At 41.6% G+C, this 20,575-nt stretch overlaps 1 protein-coding gene across 6 annotated transcripts in view; it reads right to left on the reverse strand.

Annotated features, from left to right (window-relative positions):
• CSNK1G1 (casein kinase 1 gamma 1) overlaps positions 1-13,952 on the reverse strand; it is a 251,138-nt gene extending 237,186 nt beyond the window's left edge. For all 6 annotated transcript variants that reach the window (XM_029574623.1, XM_029574617.1, XM_029574619.1 and 3 more), the window contains exon 1: positions 13,632-13,952. The gene's annotated coding sequence lies outside the window, so the exon portion shown is untranslated. The remainder of the gene's footprint in view (positions 1-13,631) is intronic.
• Between the last annotated feature and the right edge of the window lie 6,623 nt (positions 13,953-20,575).

Here is a 20,575-nt window from a genome sequence, read left to right on the forward strand (position 1 = left end):
AGTTAGAGAGTAATTCATTTAAAAATTATGGTCTTGTTTGCTTGCTGAGCTATTTAGGAGGGTTGCATCCATTCATTTCATGGCTAAGCGTGTATTTAACAAATGGACACAAAACAAATTGTGCGCGTGCATAAAGGTGCACATAGTTTTAAGCGCATACCATTTGTTTTGTGCACCTAACATCCATTTGTTAGATACGTGCTTAGTGGCAAAACAAATCAAACGAATGGACACATGAATGCATCTCCCTACTGTTTAGTTTCATATACAAAAGGAAAAAAAATATACCCAGAATAACTCACTAATGAAAAATGGGAAGATGGCAGAGCCTTCTCTATGAAGGATCCCTTGCCAAGAAATTCTCCAAATAGAGTACTGCAGCCTAAATACTAGGCTCCGGCAATACTTATATTCATTTAAACATCTGCTTTTTCATAGAACAAAACAAAAACATGCTTAAAACTTTTGCTGAATTGGGCCAGTCCCATTGTTAAGGCTACAGTGCACACAGGAGACTGTTTCAACTTTCCTGTCCAACAGGCTAGGGGTCAAGAGTGCTGTGGAAATGACGAGCTTGATGTAAGAAAGGGAGAGAAGATGGCAATGCCTGCATGCCAAATTAGCAGCATTGAAAAAGTCTCAAAGACAGCTACTCTACAGTCCTCCTAGGAAGCAAGAGATCCTGTGTCACCTGAGCATGCCATCTGGGATGAAGGTTTTCACAAGCATAAAATGAGGATTTCGAACATGGACCAACTATGCTTTATATGAAGACGAAAAAAAAATCCTCCATGGTCTTAAATATTATGATCAAAACAAACTGTACAGACCCCCTAGGTAGCCATTAGATGTCCCTAGCTCAGGCTCCCATCTAGGACTCCTAGGAAAGGGAGAAACACACATCCCTGTTCAGTACAGTGTCTGGAAGGAGTTGTCTCAGTTTTGTGCAAGGCATTTTTTGGATTGTGGTGAAATCTTTGTTCCTAGATCTGGGATAATTCTTTCCACTGCTTGGAGGTGGTCGGGATAAAGAATATTTGCTATTTGTTGTTCTCATCCCTATAAACACATGGAGGGACAGCAGTTGATTCCATATAACTTCACCACAAAAGAATTATTCCTGTTTGACATCTGGGTCCTTCGTGTTGGGAAGAAGTTCTGCTCACTCCTCCTGCCCAGGAGAATAAAAGGATTTCATCTATTTTCTGGAAGTTTGGATTTTCAAAATGAAGAGATCCATCTTCAACATCTGAGAGAAGACTGGTGGAGTGAAAAAGGAGCTCAGCTGGAGATCCCTATTAGATACCCAGGACCAGAATGGCCTGATTGGATTTGAGTCTGCGAGAGCATCTGTGACCTCAGGTTTGTTTGTTTTTTCCACCTTGGGAAGAGACCCATTCTGGAAAGGGGATTCCTACCCTACTGGGAGGAGGAGATGTTATCCTAGTGCTGGCCATCCTGGAGGGACACTTATCCAGAGAAGCAAGATGTAACCTGTGGACAACATTATGGATGTGAGAGAGAAAATGTGTTTCATGACAGATGAAAGCAAGTGAATTAATTTTGGAACACCCTACTCGAGTGTCCAGTATGGCTAATGACAGACATTGCAGAAATTCATAAACTGCAAATACACCTGGGTAGCGAGAGAGAGAGAGAGATTCCCCCTGCAGGCTTGGGCCCTGGAAGTTCAGCCTCTCCCTGCCAGAGAAGTTTTAGTACCAGCAATTATAAAGATTGTAGTCTTCAGACATTTACGCACATAAAAACATGGCTTCAAAATGGTCTTCCCCTCCCCCGCAGCATAAGAGAGGTGGCTTAGGTTGGAGAGAGAAAATAAATGCAAGCTCTTTGAAAATTACTCCCTGACCAAAATCTAAATACCAAGGAACAGCTTGACAGGTTATACATTTATCATTTTTAGTTTAGTCACTGTAATTTTGTCACAAAATTATGATAGTTATGTAGGGACTCCCGGTTAAAGTTATTCCTAGTAAGGAATTCCTTGAAAGGAGGATGAAATGGAAGAGGGCAACAGAGATCCCTAGAAGCCTCATCGGAAGGGAGGCCAGAAACTTTCCATTCCCAAAATTAAAAATCCTGTAAGACAGGGGTTCTCAACCTTCCTGCTGTTGAGACACACCTGACAGACACCCAACACACGGCCATTACAAGGTTAAATGTAAACGTACTCTGTATCCACAGGAACCCCCTCCCAGAACTGGGGCACTTCCTCATACAACTCTCCATACAAAAAAAGGATATGCCGGTTGTGTTATAGGAGTAACAGCAATCCAAATTCCCTCTGTTAGCAGGTGCACTGTAAAATACAAACCAACCCTCAGCCCACGTACAGCAAACACCTGCCATACCACAGCAGCATTGACTGCAAGGACTCCCACAGCAATACCCTACCTATGAAAAGGCAGCCGGGCACCCCCAATGCATGTCCTAGTGAGAAAACACAACAAATCCGACTGATATAAATCCTTACACACTAGTACAATACCTCATGTCAGTCTCTCACACACAGAGCAACCTTCACCAAATACAGAATAAAAGACCAGAAAATGTGGAAACAGCTGGAATGGAAACCCCAAGAAGCCACTCTGCATGCAGTGCCCGACAGGAAACCTAGACTCGATTTCCTCCTACACTAAGCAAAATACAAAGACAGAAGAAATGCACAAACTCAAAACCAACATAGTATGGTTCTTGCACCCCCTCACTTCTCCCAACTACTCTTTCAATCCTCACTCACATGCCTGCCCAGTATTCTCAACTCCCCTTCCCTGAATCCTCTTCTCTGTGCTCGCTCTCTCTCTCCTGCACAGCTTTCCCTGTCCCCTTCCTCCGCTCTCTGCCTTACTGCCCAGCATACCCCCTTATCCCGCAACCCCAACCTCCTAATTTCTCAATGCTCCCCTACCCAACAGCACCTCCACCCTCTCCCCTTCCCCGCCTAGCAGCACCCCCAGCCCTACCCATGCCTGCTGGGATAAGGAGGCCCTGAATCCAGCCTCCAGATGACACTCTTGAGCAATGCCCACCTCCCTTTATCCCATGCTGGGAGCCATGAATGCCGGAGATTAATGTGCACAGCACTTGTCTCCTGATCCCCTGGGTTGGTCCTAAACATTTTTAACCACAACAAAGGGTGTCACTTATTTTGTAATAGTAGTCATTCATTTCACACGTTTGAGGTTTTTGCGATTATACAATAAGCACTGAATTGCTACATTTGACTGCTTCCTCCATTTCCAATCAGTGAAAGATACAAACTTCCTTTTGTCTCTTTTATATGGAGACAAGAATGGTCTTCACAATGGTTCAGCATATAATCAAAGAAATAAAACAAAATAGATCAAAGAAAACACTAAAACACTGCTAAATCAAAAAAGTGCATAAAATATAAATATGGGGGGAGGGGGACAAAAGATATGAATATACACATTTCTAAAGAGTAAGCTTTAATCAATTCCATATGAACTAACTATAGATGTCTTCATTCAAAACAAAAAGCATATGAAAAATATATTTTAAAAGATTTCCTGTGTGTAACGCCTCTTATCTCTCCAGCAGCATCCTCCAACATAGCATCCGGCTCTGTGCTGCATCCAGCGGTGCTGACTAGGAAGTAGACTGCAACTCCTGAACCTTTATAGGCCCTGCATTCAGGACTTCCTCTGGGTGCCAGCTCCCTGGATATAAGGGAGCTCAGTGCCCAGCAACAGGTCCTTCTGGCTCCCTCTGCCTAGGTGCTGACTCTGCTCCTGATCCCTGCCCCTGCTGATCTCCTTGCCTGTTTGCCACTCCAGTCCTGCCTTTACCTGTCCAGCTTGTCCTTACCTTCAGATTGTCTTCTTGTTCCTGAACTGGCCTGACTTTTGACATTTCTCTACCTCGACTCTGCCTGCCCTGGCCACAGCCTGCAACACTTTAGCTGCCACCTCTCAAAGCTTGGTCTGTGCTTGCAGGGAGGTGAGCCCAAAATCTCACCTCCCTGAAGCGTGACACTATGTTTGTGAATGTTAAATATTTTGTACCCTCGGCCTGTAACTTCAGGATCATCTTTAATGTCTCTCCTTTATGCACATTCAAAACACTGCTAAAGTGTGTTGGCTCTTCTCTATAGCATTGCTAAAAATCCATCCCTTCCTTCCTGAGCTTGCTACCAAAATGCTTAACTACTCTTTTAACACTTTTGCTTAGATTGCTGCGGCTTCCTCCTTACAGGTCTCCTACTGAGCCACCTTTCTACTATAATTATTCAAAATTCGTCTACACAACTTTTCTACAACATTGCTATGACCATGTAACCACTCTTCTCAAGTCGTTACACTGCCTCCATGTTCTCTTCCACATACTAGCTTTTCTTACTCTCCTACAAATGCATCTTCTTTGCAGTTCCTCATTATCTATCTTCTCTCCCTACATGCTCTCGTGAATTCTGTTCATCAGGAAAGCCACTCTTACCTGCAAAAAGACAATTCCCAACTCTGCACTTTCCACCAGGCAGATGGAACAGCAAGGAAAAAGACTTCTAGAGTCTGTGTGTCATGCTCTCTTCTCTGGCAGGACTCAAATCTGATTTAAAATGCACCGCTCTCATCATCATTTGTGACACTTTTCCAGTTGGAGAGTTCAAAGCAAGTTACAGAGTAGGACTATTCTATATGGTACCACACAGTAGATAATACTCCTACTATACTGGCTTGTGTTAAGTAGATTTGTGTCACAAGAAGGGCTACTGAACATGGTGAATATAAGAATTGCCATATTAGGTCAGACAGAGGGTCCAGCCTCAGTATCCTGTTTCCAACAGTGGCAATCCAGGTCACAAGATCCCAAAGAGAAAGTACAGTAGTCTAGTTAGCTAGACCAGTAGCTGCTTTTAAATCCTAAGCACTTCCCTACAATAAATACACTTCCCATAGACTTGTTTGTCATTTATGTTTGTCTTGATTAGACTGTAAGCTCCGTGGAGCAGGAATTGTCCAAGTATCTGTACACCACTGCATGCATTTTTAGAAATGATAAATAGTATGAAATCTTTACTCGTGTACATTCGTATTTTTATTTTCTAAAAATAAAAAAAGTATTCCATGTTAAATATTTAATAATATATATATATTGACTAATTTGGAATAGAAAAATAAAAATTCCTGCCTTTAAAAAGTCAATGGCTACATGCAGTTTTTATTGTACTAGGTCAGGCTGGCTACACGCAAGAATGAAATACTTGACATACAAATAAGTGTGTGCATTAAGGCCACCTAAGCTGCAAACATTTCAAACACTGCATATTTAGGGTCACATAAATCAGCTCCTTCTGCAGCACCACATATCTGATCAAACCTTCAGCCACAACTGTAAATATTAACATTGTTCACATTTAGAATCAGATGTAAAGTTTAGGATACAGTACTATATCAGAATGTTTTCACTACACTTTTAGCATGCACCCATTTTTAGCCTTGAACTAAAATTAAACCTTGAGCACAAAAAAAACAAAACAAAAACCTAAGCATACAGAATTGTCTTGCAGGGGGCTAGCCAGATGGCTCACTGCTAGTGCTGCCATGTTGGATTATGCTCCTTAGTCTAGTTAGGAATTCTACAGAGGCTGCACTTAAAGCCTCAGAGGGAAAAGGAGGGAGACTCAGCCAGGGCACAGTACCAGCACTTAGGTGTCTAGACTCAGGGTGTCTGCATACCAGGTTATGGAGGCAGATGTAGGCTGCGGCCCTGGCTGAATATATTCACTGCCATTGCTGGGCTAGAAAGGAGTGAGGGAAAACCCTCTGGTACTTGCAAACAAAAGCTCATTATTCCTTAGCCTCAGTAAAGACCGAATCGGACTGAGCTGGAGAAAATCGATAGATTGTTTGTTGTTTTTTTTTGCTGAAGTTTCGTACAATTTCCTATTCATTTTAGGGAGCTTTATGATAGATGATAGATTAGGGAGACAAGATTATGGCAAGATATCAAGCAGTTTTCATTGTGTGCTTCTGAAAAAAGGATGCAAGTTGACAACCTCATGGATATAGCAAGGGATTTTTCAGTTTTCAAATGTCACTTTGAAAACATCTCAGAAGAAGGGAAACTGACCCCAATATACATTTAAATGTATTTAAATTAAAAAACTCTAGGTTACAGTGTATGGCCAGTGATGGGATAGGCTAGATATGCGACACATTTACATTTATTGATTTTGAAATCTTTAACCTGCTGGTTGTACCACATAGAAACATGACAGCAGAAGACGACCATACAGTCTACCTATTCTGCCCATCTGCAATTACTCAGCTCTACAATTCCTACCACTCCTTCAGAGATCTGTTCTTATCCCATGCTTTCTTAAATTCAGATACCGTCATTATCTCCACCATGTCCACTGGGAGGCTGTTCCATGCATTCACTACTCTTTCTGTAATGAAATATTTCCTTACTCTACATCTTTCACCCTCATCCCAAAACCACTTATTCCAGAGCTTCCTTCCTGTTGAAAGAGGCCAGCATGACTCCAGAGCATTTATTCCTTGGAAATGTTTAAAATGTCTCTATTATATCTCCCCATCTCACCTTTCCTCTAGGGTTTACATGGGTTGGACCATGTCTAAGGAAGGCAGTATACAAATAACATAATACATTTAGATCTTTAAATCTGTCCACATACACTTTACAAGAAAGACCACTGATCATTTTAGCAGGCACCCTCTGGACCAACTCCATCCTATTTATATCCTTTTGAAGTTGTGGTCTCCAGAACTGAACATAGTGTTCCAAATAAGGTCTTACCAGGGACTATATCACCCTCTTTTTTGATGACCATTCCTCTCCTTATGCACATAAGCATTTTTCTGGCTTTTACTGTTGCCTTGTCCACCTTAAGATCATCAGATAGTCTTTCTAACTGAACCCACAGTCTCACTCCCAAGAGTTCTAAATTACCAAAATATTTTTGGATTCTTTTCAGGCCTAAAAATTAATAGGGATAAATCTGAAGTCATGCCAGTGTTTGGTAAGGTACGACAGGGTTGGGAAAGGGGGGTTTCCTTTACGTTGGGCAGGAGCACATCTTAAATACTTAGGGGTTCTGATTCCTTCAGATATTAACACCATTTACCAAACTAATATCAAACCTCTGCTGAAGAACCTTAAAGACCGTTTACAGCGATGGTCCCATTTACCCTTGTCACTTTCTGGCAGGATACACCTGTTCAAAATGAATGAATTGCCGAGATGGCTATATGTTCTTCGACTGTTGCCAGTTTGGTTACGGAAATTAGACCTTCGGGTGATCCACAGGGCTTTTAGGCACTTTATATGGCAAGGACGCAAGGCGAGAATAGCATTAAAATGGCTACAGGAACCTTTATGCAATGGGGGTCTTGCGTGTCCTGATTTTAAGCGTTATAACCTTATGTGTATGCTGCGCCATATTAAGGACTGGTTTGTGGAGACCTCTTTTCATTCTTCAAGACTACACTTACGGGCTTGGTTTCAAGGGTTGACATTGCCTGCCCTCTTACAGGTGCCAAAATCTATGTTACCGGCACGCGCCAGACATTTTCTCATTCTAGAGTCAGGTAGGAAAGCCTGGAATTGTCTTGGTGCTTGTAATATCATCCAGATTTCCATGACCCCACTTCTACTGATATGTGGCAACCCTCAGTTTGTGCCAGGTCTCAGTAATGCAGTGTTCCGTCAATAGGGGGATAAAAGGTTTAAAATATTTGGGTCGGCTAGTAAACCTCTCAACAACGAATATATAATTTTCTGGATTTACAGACAAAATTTGGATTACTTGATTCGGACATGTATGCTTATTTGCAGGTTAAACATTACATAATAACATTAGGAATACAAAAGTTCCCCTTACAAGACTGTAGATTCCTAGAATCTTTATTCTTAGGACCCTTGGTGGGGAAACCTCGATGTTCCTTTTTTGCACAAAAGTTTAAGAACCACATGTCAATATTGTTATCAGAGGTTCTAGTCCAGAAACGGGAAGGTTACAATGGTTTGGGCATCTCTGCTGCAGATGTCAAGGAATATCTGAAAAGTACACCGAAAATTTCTGAAAATGCTACTATGCAGGAAGTACAGTTTAAATTCATACGGCAATATTATTACTCAAAGCAGAAAGCCTTTCAAATGAAGGATTTGTACTTCTCCTATTTGTTTGAAATGTGATAATGCAATAGGGGATTATCATCAGTTTTTGGTCATGCCCCAAAGTGCATGATTTCTGGAGTGGAGTTCATGCTCTTTGTTCCCGATGCTATGATAACATAATACCAGAGGACCCTAATTTTTGGCTGTTCGGGAAGATTCCAGACTCCCCTCTGGAGTTTCCTAAAGAACAAAAGCGATTCCTACATATTGCGGCAATTCAAGCTAAGCAAGTTATATTATCAGTTTGGTTGTCAACGGAGCACTCGGTACCCCAACTATGGTTAAACAAGATGCTTAAAGCAGCCAGTTTTGACTATATTTCGGGTCAACAAGGATCTGAAAGCAAAAGAAAACGAATATAAAGGCATTGTGGGATCCTTTCCTCATAAAGGTCGCAGGACAACACTGGGACCACCATGCCAATTTAGCCACACTCTATAGTTAATTCCACAGCATCTGGAGACACAGCTTCCTAACACCTTTGAAGTAGTGATACCAATGACATAAGCACAGATGTGGCTTCAGCTGTTAACCACTGAGAACCTCTGATAACCACTGACAACATCTGATAACTTGGGACACCTGCTGATATTTCCTGTACATTTCTGCATATTTCTGAAAATTTCTAATAATCTTTGATTAATCTCTGATTTATCCCTAATTTATATCTCTAATTTGTCTCTGTGATTAATTTTGCCTTGTCTTTGGGATAGTATTTGCTGTGTCTCTTTGGGACTGGTGAGTAAGTAAAGTAAATTAGCAGACATGGCTTATGGTCGCTCGGTCACTTTGTCCTAGCTTTTTAGGACGACATGACAGAGCTCTAGGAAATGGTATAGATTATTCTTTAGTAACAACATTATCATATAGTAACAACATTGGATAACAATATTGGATCGCGCACTAGTATACCGGGGAAGGGGGGGGAAATACGAAGAAATAATGGGGTATATGATTCGTTATGACTATTGACAGCTCATTACCAATTCATATATGTTTATATTTATCTGTAACCCTTTTTCTCTGCCTTTTTGTTGTACAGTTTTAAGTACGTTATAAAAATCAAACATATTGGTATATTGGTACACAGGTATATTTTTTGGGAATAATGGTATCCCTTTTGCTGTATAATGGTAATTCTGTTATTATTGACACCATTGTTATATGCTGATAATGTACAATCTGTTTTGTAGTTACCCTAATAAAAGAATATATATTTTAAAAAAAATGGATCAGATAGAAGAGCTGGATCTATGGGTGATTTGTTTCATGTTTAGAATTTCACCTCTCATACTGTACCACTCCCTTAGGTTTTTAAAGCCCAAATGCATGCCTCTGCATTTTTTAGTATTAACTCTTAGCTGCCAAACTCTCGCGCCTTGCAGTGATGAAGTATGAAACAAGAATAGATTTATCAAGAATGTAAAAATATTTTGAGAACTTGGGCAGATATTAAGGAACCAGAGGACAATAGGAATTTTTTCCCAATGTAATTTCATCTATTTTCCTGTTTTGTTTTTTTTTAAATTTCCTTCCATCCCAATTCTTCCTGCCTCCCCATCCACCAATCCAGCTTCTGCCTAACATTATGGCTGAGCTGCAGCAGTGACAGCTTCTGCTCTCTCCTGCTTAGTGGGCTTAGCTGGGCTGCAGAGGCAGCCCCTGCACATCACAGCCCAGGAGCCTAAATTCTAAGCTACCAACATGGCAGAGTATCTGCAGCTATTAGTTGACGCCATTTTTTTCATGTTGCAAAAGTGATATACAGGCCAGTTTGGGGGATATTCAGCAATGTCCCACAGGGATTTTCAAGTCTGCATGATTTTTTTTTTTTCATCTCTCTGAATTTCACAGATTAGAGGCTAACAAGGATCCACAGCAGATTTTGGCACATCCACTTTGTATTTTCAATTCAATGGGTAATTTTCTAAAATGAAGTTTCTAGAACTGGATTTGATGAACCCATAAATGTTTTGCAGGTTTGCTGAATTGGTTCATGAATTCCTTTGTAAGAAATTCAAAAGGTTTCTGCGCACTGTATAAGGCTACGTAGAGTAAAAGAGGTGGGAATATAACTTCTGCCTCTAGTCTTATCACTACCCTGCTAGCCTATCTGTAGATTTTTTCATTTGTATATTACACTTTCTTTCTATGCTCCAGAATATGGCTGGAAATTCAATAAGGACGGATGGGCAATAAATGGGAGAAAACCATTACTAGAAAGCTAAAAGCAAGATAATCCTGGACTTGATTTCACTCTAATAGTCAGAAAACCTTGAAGTCACAGTTTCGCTGCTGCTTACTCCCCCCACTGAGCCTGTGTTTAACATGCACAGTTCAAATTTCACTGCTGTTTACTTCCGTGTAACCTCTTTTTGAAAACAAAGAAGAATCACATACTATTCAACCGTAAAAAAAACAAAAAAAAACAAACCATAAAATGCAGGCAGAACCAAAAAACAGCTAGGTAAATAAGATATGAATGGTCAGTGAAAATGCAAAAAAATTAAGATGAGTTTTTATTTAAGAGAGAAGGAGGCATAAAGGTGCAAGCAGCAAGCAAGATAGACTATTAGATGGTAACTTTTAAACAGGGGCGCGGGCACATGTGGGCGTGTCCATTCATCGGTGCCCAGAGACGCGGCCATTTTATAACATACGCGTGTACATGTGCCCACGTTATAAAATAGGCTGGGCGCACGTACATGTGCGCACAAACCCCACAAACGTGTAAGTGGGGGAATTTTACAAGGGATGCGCGCCAACCCTATTTGACATCTTCCCAATTCATGCCCAGTTCTTTCAGTTTAGGAATAGGACTTGCACACACCCCTAATTTAATAGCTGCCCTCCACCCTCTTTAGCTCCGACCCTTAAGACTCCACCGACCCGCCTAAAGTTTGTTTTAAAAGTTAACGTACCATCCATAGCAGAAATAGGTTTACATGGCAGGGGACCCCGGCGCACGCAAGGACGCACAAATATTTAAACACACAGATTCCTTGGCCAGGCCCCACCCAGACCTTGTCCACACCCCACTCCTTTTTGGAAACGTTTTACTTGTGTGCTCAGTGGGAGATATGCGCACACACAAGCAGCTTATAAAATCTGCTCGGCGCATGCTGGCCCAACTCATGCACATAGCTCCCAGTCTTGGTGCGCACAGGGCCTTTTAAAATGTGTCTTTTATTGCATACACTGCTGTACTACTGTTTACATACAACATACATAATGAGAAACATCTATATTCACAGCACTCATGAGTAGTTGCTCAAAAGGAACAATGGTCCAAGTTTGATGCTGCCAAAACACAAAACAAGTCAAATCAAACGTAAAGATAAGTGGACACAAAGCAAATGCTAGGAAGGATAAGGCAGACATCTGCTGCTCTACCAGCTTTTGTATATTACCAAGTAGTTATTCTTAAAATTTTGTTCTGTGTAGTAATTTTAAAGTTCCACATAAAAAAAACAAAAAACAACATCTTCTCAATGAATAAAAAAAACTCAAAACAATGAACATGAAAAATTTACATTAATATTTTCTAAAATGTATTTTTTGAGAATGTAAAAAAGTGTGATAAAAATGAAGCTTTCGGGTAAGTGCAAACCTCTATTTCCATCATAAATGTGAACTAACACTGAAATATGATCTAGCGAGTCAACACTTGCTTTTATATCTGATTAGCAGCATAACTTCTGGTGTGGCTGTATCGAGCTCTTTCCCGTAATGTCAGCCTAAATCAACAGACCTAGAGGATTTTGTTTGTAAAAGAATTATAATGTTTAAGAAAACAGCTGTGCAGTTTTATTTGTTTCCTAAATATAAGCTTATATAATAGCAATTGATTATTTTTAATCATAGAATTTTAGAGCTATATAATCTCAATTTATCTATAATTACTCAAAAGTACTTAAAAATTGTTTATAGGACCATCTGAAAGGAATTAAAATGCACTAACAGGTTAAATTATCATAATGCATAAGTAAAAGGATGAGGGTGGCTTTGGGGTCATACTGCGGATACTAAAGACATTATGTAAGGTAATTTAAATTTATACATATAAAATGAGTCTGATGATATCACCTTAGTTTTGAGTGAGTTTTTTTTTGTTCCACTATAAAAAAAATCTTCATTGACGTAACTACGGTAGTAGGAAAAAATACCGAACTAAAAGAGGTGTAAATGGATTAATAATGCGCAGTGCATAGGTAGGAATGAAGAACAACTTGACACCACAGTATGAAATGTAGACCATTACCAAAAAAGGGCAATTTCTCTGTGACACAGAGAAACTAAATTCTACCACCACAATAATTCAGTACAGATCTATATGAACACAAACACTTATAAAAGGTTTTCTTTAACTTCTGAATGCATAATACTGGAGAACATCAACATGGTTAACAGCCATACTCTGTAACAAGAACCTACTTTCTGGAATGCATGCATCTGGATTTATATATATATGGGGTCACATCCTGTCTTGTCTCCCTTAGACCCCCTAACGTACTAAAAAGTGGTGTGGATAGCACACTAAACATAAAGTTATTGAAGGGCAGGAGACATAGACAAATATACAGCAATATCATATGCCTTCTTCCTTTCGGAAAGTAGGTTAAGTTGTAAGAGTATATTAGCAGTTTGACATCATAAGATACAGTGGACCAATGACTGATACATTGAACCACTCCCCAAGGCATGCAACCACAATGAGAAAGCCTATTCTATCCACAATATCCCAGGTATTTGTAACGCCGTAGGCTAGGCTTTTTATCCATATTAGGATGTCAAACATATTCAAAAGCTGGAACAGCCGTAAAATAAATGTGTTTCCTTCTTTTAACTTCTCATTAACCAAAACACATAACATAAATTCTAGTCCCAACAGTTTTCAGAAACAACCTTTTGTTGGGAACACAGTTTTTTTTACATATTCACAAGAATTCAAAACAGAAACGTTTAAAATAACAAGGGTTTATTTACTTGTGGGTACCATAACCGATCATACCCGTTCAAGTAAAAAACGTAATTGAGAAAAAAAACTCATTTTTAGCTCTTCTAATATTTTTGTTTTCTTCGGGTCGACATAATAGAAATCGAGGAGATTAAAAACAAACAATGAATGCATCGGTCCCAAGCTCCACTTCTTGGAAGATCAACCTTCTTCACACTACTGCAAAAATTAAATTTTAAAAATAAATTTCTAAATAGAAAAAAAAAAAGTCATAAATCCGAGACAGCCCACTTCAAACCCAACAAGCATTTACATGCATTTTAACCAACATGCACCAAGCAAGAAATATCCGGTGAAAGAAATGCCTGAAAAAAACTTGTAGGAAGGAGCTGTGACCGGCCCGAGCGCTGTCCTTTCCTGCCCAATGCCTGTATTCTCCGGGACACTTCAGCCTTCCCTTCCCCAGGCAGCAAGAGACAAGAATCGTACTTACACCTGGCCGCTGATCGGGCTTCGGACCCAGCCTCCGGCCGTCCTCCACCGCACCTTTCTCAGTTGTAGCAGGAGGCGGCAGTCACCTGCTGGGGTGGGCGGCAGCAGCGACAGGAGCTCACGTCCCCTCTCCCGCACTAAAGATGGATAAGCCCCCGCCAGCCCAAGCCCTTCCCGAAGCTAAGGAGCACGGTGGCACTCCGCTTCCTGCTTCCTCCTGGGCGGCTACCGCAGCCGCTCAGGTCCGCCGCCGCGGCCACCTCCTTCTTCCCCGGGTCTCTCTCACTGCAGACAGAAGGAACCGGAAATGCTGACGCTAAGCGGCGCCCTCCCTCTGAAAGAATAATAATAACACACAAAAAAAAAAAAAAAAAAAAGCCACCCCAGAAAAGGGCGGAGACCTGGTACGGGCAGAGCCAGCGGGAAAGCACTTCCGGGTTGCGATTGTAGCAAGCCTTCGGGCTTAGCAACCGCGTGCTGCGTTGCTAGGCGGAAGACTCTCGCGCCCTTCTGTTCCAAGTAGGCAGCGGAGGCACCGGATGCCCGTGAGCGAATTGCTGTGCTGGGAGAGGCGGTGGGCGTCGCCGTTTCCAGGTATCGGATCTTCCAGGGAAACGAGCAGGCAGCTGCTGGGGGTCACGGGAACCTCGTCGTGTCAGGCTGTTCGGGTACAGTGCTTCAGACGTCAGGGGTGCGGAGTAAAAGCCGCCTTCGGGGGAAGTGAGGGGCTGGGCTTGGGATTCCTCGCAAATGTGTCCCATTGGCTGCACCGTTTTTGAAGACCGGAGAAATATTGAAGCTCCCAATGTGGTTGATCTTTTCTGAAAATTGGGAAAGCTGTAAAGTAGGATTGCGTCGTTTGCATATGTAAATGATAATATCGGTGTGAATGAATTAAAAGGGAGGATACAATATCTAGGTCACGAGCATTGATTGGGAACATACTGACTTGTTTTTTTTTTTAATACGTTTATTTTTTCTATACTACATTTCTTTCAAACACCCTACATTTACAGAGTTCTAGACTACGTTACTTCTGTTACAGCCAAGTAACTGGCCTGGTTTATTACAGGTTTTTCCCGTAGGCATATAATGAGAGGAAAACCTAAGCAAGCAAGCAAAAAAAAAATAAATCTTTAGTAAAATCAAATTCATGGAAACCATAGCAACAGGCTATCATGCAAAGATGATCCCCTGCGTCTGAACTTAAATGTCCCCAAGCCAAAAACATAATGAAACGGCAGAAATAACTATTTTTTTTTTAGTAGCTCTTGCTGCTAAGGAGTACTATTGCATTTAGAAAATCAAATTTAAAACCTTATTTGAATGTTTTTAAACCACCCCTTAAGCTTCAAGGAACATTAAACTTCCATACACAATTCTAGAAGAGATGTGGAAGAGCAATACCGAATGTGATAAATGGTTTAAGTTGCCAAAGGGATCCCACTCAGCCTGCTTCACAAGAGTTATTACAAGTTATTATTCAGAGGGCACTCACATCAGACAGGTCTTTTTCCTCCTGTTCTAAACATTTGTGTTCAAGTGATTTATGCTTTCTATAAGTGAAGTTTTTTGTGTATTCAGATAACTTTTCTGAACATAAATGATCTCATTTTAGTTTGACACTGCCTGAACAGTATATCTTAAAAAAATGAATGCAAATCCATTTATTTATTTCTACTTATATCCCACCAATGCTAATGGATCTAGGCAGCTTACAGAGTTACATACACAATAAAATAAATACAAAGCATAAAAGACAGTCAAATTGGAGTGACTTACACTCAAACTCTAATATAAATACAATTAATAATGGGACCTTCTCAAAATATCAATTGTGGGGAGACCGGGAAGGAGTGCGGCGAGAGGTCCTTGTGTGGCTGTCTGGAGGAGACCGGAGGCCTGTCGGGGCTGGAGAAACCCCGGGATGCCGACGAGGCAGGCCGAGGACACGCCCCCTGAGTGACATCATGAAGGGTGACGCCGGAGGAGGCATAAAATCGCCTCCCTGAGATTCCTACCTTGGGAGACCGGGAAGGAGTGTGGCGAGAGGTCCTTGTGTGGCTGTCTGGAGGAGACCGGAGGCCTGTCGGGGCCGGAGAAACCCCGGAACGCCGACGAGGCAGGCTGAGGACACGCCCCCTGAATGACATCATCAAGGGTGACGCCGGAGGAGGTATAAAATCGCCACCCTACGGCGCGCAGCCGCCGCCGGCGAGTCGCCAAAGCCGCGCGCTCCAAAGGGGCGCGCGGCTTTGCCCAGGAATTTTGGACCTTTTTATCAGCGACCCACTATTTTCCTCATCTCCATCGGGGAATTTCATTACATAACGGTCCACTCAGCTAAGTACTTTAAAAACTTTTTTTTTCTCCTCTGAAGTTTTTCCTGTGATATGCCTCACTCTGTCCGTAAACGAAGGGCTAGAGAGAGGCCTATGCTAGATTCATTAGCGAGTCTGGTGTTGGGCCCTATGGACGCCCACATTCTGATGTGGGCGTCCATAGGGCCCAACACCTTCATGTTTCACTTGAAGGAGTGCAGGAAGGCACAGTACCCCTTCGTGACTGGGAAATCTCACTATCCCCAGATCAGAGATCCCCCCCTGAGAATCCTGCAGTGTTAAGAACTGAACCATCTAAAGACATTCTGGCACCAATTGGAAAAAATGGTGACCAAGATGTTGTTCTAGGGTCAACTATGGATCAAACTGCAGAAGTGGCCAACAAGGCCAATATTCCGGAGGGGGAGGTTATAGATGAGTTGTTGATGTCTCAGGAGAATATTATAAGTTGTGATGTTCCTGAAATTATTCCAATTGATAGACCATCTGAATTCTCTTTGGAAGTTATATGGGAAACTTTGGTTGTGTTAAATAAAAATGTTACATTACAATTAAAACCTATAGTAAAAAACATAGAAATATTGCAAACCAAGATTAATAAAGTAATACTTAAGGATAAAGTGAGAGATCAGACAATTGAGAAAAATGTTCAGGATATAAAAAAAATATCTCTCCAAAATGAATTAATAATAAAAGAGAACCAATGTTTGACTAGGAAAATAGAAAACTTAGAAAATCATTTACGAAGTAAAAATTTAAGACGAATTAATTTTCCTAACTCTCCAACTTTATCAGCAAAAGAAATGTGGAACAAATTTGCTTTAGAATTTCTTAAAATTCCACAACAAGCACTTCCTCCTTTAACTCAGATATATTATGTTCCAACTTGGAAAATTGATTCCGAGAAGGAACAGGAATATCAGTCTGCAGTACCATTGAATATTACTGAAATTCTGGAATCTACTAATGAAGAGATGGCTCAACCAGCCACTATGATAATTTCCTTTCTTTTAAATTCAGATAAAGAATGGGTTCAGAAGCTGTTCTTCAGGAACATAAAAGAAAAATTATGTCAATTAGATGTTAGAATGTTTCCAGATGTTACAAAAGAAACACAAAGGAGAAGAAAATAATTTCTAAATCTAAAACCGAAATTACTTCAAATGGGTGCACTTTTCAAACTAAAATTTCCATGCAAATGTTGTATCACATTTAAGAAAGTAAGGTATTATTTTTTCCAGCCATCTCAATTGGTGAAATTTATTGCTAGTAAACAGATTGAGTTAAATCCAGAGACAGAATAACAACTCTGTAATATAACTTAATCTCTCTGAATACTAAGGTTGCAACCCTAGTGTGATCGTTTGTTACTTCTTGTATCGCATTGTAATGTAGGTGCCTTAATAATTATTTCTAGTCTGAAATCCCCCAATATTGAGGACTTAGAAATATTTGGGTTTTGCATTAGAATTTCTTCATATACTAGTAGTATAATAGTAGTTATGATTGTCATGCAAACCATATATGTACTCCAAAATATGTTTGATGTATTTTGAAGAAAACTATGAGAAATAAAGTATAAAAAAAATATCAATTGTATGCCAATCTGAAAAGATGGGTTTTCAAAGCAACTTTAAAAGTTTTGATACAATTTGTTAGGTACAATTCCTGCTTCTACTAAGTTTCCACATAGTAGATGCTGCCACCAAAAATGTCCTTTCACATGTTTCACATAAACGCACATACAGAACTGAAGGAACATCAAGCAGACCACATTGAGAAGCGCTATGCACATTGCAGAGCTATGCAAACTGGGCAAATTACAGAAATCTATAGGCAAGTTCATACTTTTTGACAAATGCCTAAAAATGGGAGTGAAGGGAATGAGCTGGTTTAACATTCTGACCACTGTAGGATGTTATTCTACAGCTCTATCTAGGACCCTTACCTACTCAGTAGTTTTATAGGCCCAGTGCACAAGATTTCCTATAGGCTTATACTGATGACATCATCACAACTCTCCTATAAAAGGAAGCTCAGTGGTTGGAGCTAATGCATGAGCAACAGGTTTGGTTTTTTGTATTCCAGGTCATTTGCTGCTTTTCTCCTATGACCTAGTTTGATTCCTGACTCTGCCTTGTTTTCTGCTTGCCCTGACCATGACTTGCCTTTGATATTGTACAAACTTTGCCTGCCCCAACCTGTTGCTTGCCTCTTATCTGTGATTGAACTCTGCCTGCCCTGACTTGGCCTGCCTGCTTCCTGATGTTGCATGATCTCTGCCTGCCTCGACCCTGCCTGTCTGGTCATGCTTCAGCCTCCTGATTATGTTCTGATGCTTTGATCCTGACCATCAGCTGCTGTGAGTCAGAAAAACATAAGATATGCCATACCAGGTCAGACCAAGGGTCCATCAAGCCCAGCATCCTATTTCCTACAGTAGCCAATCCAAGTCACAAGTACTTGGCAAGTACCCAAACATTAAATAGATTCCCTAGTCCATGACAGTTAGTTCAGGCCAAAGACATGGCTGACATTCCCCTGTTGGACTTTCTGTGGGGTATCTGACAGTTCAGCAGCATCAGAAGAACCAAGACTACGGTCTTGATGTCCTGCAAGACTTATCATTGTGACTAAACAAACTCCTATCATTCCTATGTGATAGGGGTCTCAGCCCATCACTAATATTTTTTCCCAAAGTGTATTTTCCCTAAAGAACTTTTTCTAGGCTAGGGTAGTAACAGGAATTAAAGGTTTTGGGACTTCTCCCATGGCTGTAACCCCTTGGGGAAAAGGCTATCTTTTGGGGGTTTATAATTCCTAGGAGTATGCTCAGTGGTCAGAGGGTTAGGTGCAGCTGAAGAAGCTAGAGATCCCTCCCAGGAGCTCAACAGTTTGGGTGAGTTCACTGCAGAAGAAGGAAGGAGAGAGATTTCTCCCCAGTCTCAATTCATGGCAGCTGTTTTGCAGAGATCCCTACAAAATCTCAACTATAGAGAAGAGGAGAGTTTGATTTTGAAGATTTTTTTGATTTCTTAGTCTGAAGGGAAAGGATCGGGATTTGGATATCTTTTTTGCCCAAGCAACCAGTCTAGCAAGGGTGGAAAGACAGGAAGAATTAAGGACTTTGGACTAGAAGAATCCAGAGTCTGATCTCTAGACAAGTTGGTTTTACAGTTGAAGGTTTTGGGAAGATTTGGTAACCAGTTGGGAATATATTCTTCGACTTGAAGAAACATTTTTCCCCCCCCCCCGGGAAAGCAGGCCCCTGTTCTGCTGCCTCGTGCTCAGTGAGGCCTTCACGGAACTCTGCCGGCGCCGTGGTGAAGGAGAATTGCTTGAGATCCGCGATTTTCTTCCGGACCGACATGCCTGTTTCAGTCTAGCACACAATTGCCGTGTGTATAGTGAGGTTCGAGCGTGGAGGCACTAATTTTTGGGGTTTTTACTAGAAACAAGGAGCAGAGCTCGAGCTTCACGCTGCCATCAACTTGATGACGTCACTTCCCTCTCTGGAAAACTGCTTTCAACATGTGGGATGATCATTATGAATACCTGCTGATGTCCTTCGGCCTCTGTAATGCCTTGGCAGTTTTTCACAATTTTGTCATTGATAAATCCAGAGACTTACTATATGCTTGTATCATAGTATACCTAGATGGCATCCTGATTTACTCGCCTAGTCTCCATGCCCACCGCTCTCATGTCAAAACGGTGCTTCAGAAGTTAAGGGAACATGCCTTCTATGCCAAATTGGAGAAATGTGCTTTGAAACAGACAGAACTCCCATTCCTGGGATATGTAATATCCGCACAGGGCCTGCAAATAGAACCCTTTAAACGCTCTGCCATTATGGATTGGCGCCGGCCAGTGGGTCTCAAAGCAACTCAGCAATTCCTGGGATTTTCCAACTATTACAGGCAATTCATCCACCATTACTCCACCCTCATCGCCTCATTACGTCATTTACCAAGAAAGGCGACCACCAAGGACTGACCACCCGACACCATTCGTGCATTTTCTCTCTTTTGCGGTGCTTCAAAGACCTGATTCAATGCCTCCTTGGTGAGCATAGGGGCCATCCTGTTGTTGCATCCGTCGGTCTCAGAAGGCTTCGCCCTTTGTGCCTCACCTTTCTCCCTGCTCTCCCCGCTAGCCTCGGGAAGATGGCTACCACCGCGTCTGCATGCCGCTCTCTCCGGCATCCCCGGAACGGCTATGGCAAAGCCTCACGCCATGTTTCTCCTGAGGGCCTCCTAGGGTGTGCGCGCTCACGCCACCCACGTCTTTATCCACGTCATGGCGGGAACCTCGGGGGTATCCCCCTCGAGTGACGTCAAGCCATCCAGGTATTTAGCCTGCCCTTGTTTGCTAGTTATTTGAGTTAACAAGGATCGTGAATGGATGGAAAGCCTGTCTGAGCTACTCTGCTGCTTCCTTGCTGCCGCTGAAGCTCCCTCTGCCCTTCGGAGTATTTCTCTAACTTGGGTACCCGCTCCTCGGGGGCCCTTTGCTTTCTTTCAGGTGCCTTACTGGGATCAGGTACTCACTCCTCGAGGGCCTGCTCTCCCTGCCTCGGTGCCTGTAACCAACTACTTCTGCC

The sequence above is a fragment of the Rhinatrema bivittatum genome, chromosome 13 (genome assembly GCF_901001135.1).
Source record: "Rhinatrema bivittatum chromosome 13, aRhiBiv1.1, whole genome shotgun sequence".
NCBI lineage: Eukaryota > Metazoa > Chordata > Amphibia > Gymnophiona > Rhinatrematidae > Rhinatrema > Rhinatrema bivittatum.